We start from the raw sequence: 286 nt of genomic DNA, 5'->3' as shown, positions 1-286 counted from the left end.
ATAAAAGGGAGGCGGGGGGAGTGCGATGCAATGAGAGAGAATTAAGGGAAAGTTTGGGATTTGATACAGTACAAGCGAATGAGGTCATTTAATTTCAGTTGCGAGAGGGTTAATTCAGAGCTCCCAGAAACGAAAGTGGGCTATGATGCTAAGTCACATTTAACGCAGGCTTTCGAGTACTAATAATGTGTTATTAGCTGTTATCGCAATTTTAAGTAATGGGTCATCATACTCTAGCAACAGTGATTTGGAGAGATGTTACCCACCCACGTATACGCGCGCGCGC

The sequence above is a fragment of the Penaeus monodon genome, chromosome 19, assembly GCF_015228065.2.
Source record: "Penaeus monodon isolate SGIC_2016 chromosome 19, NSTDA_Pmon_1, whole genome shotgun sequence".
NCBI lineage: Eukaryota > Metazoa > Arthropoda > Malacostraca > Decapoda > Penaeidae > Penaeus > Penaeus monodon.
Note: the sequence above shows the minus strand (reverse complement) of the source record.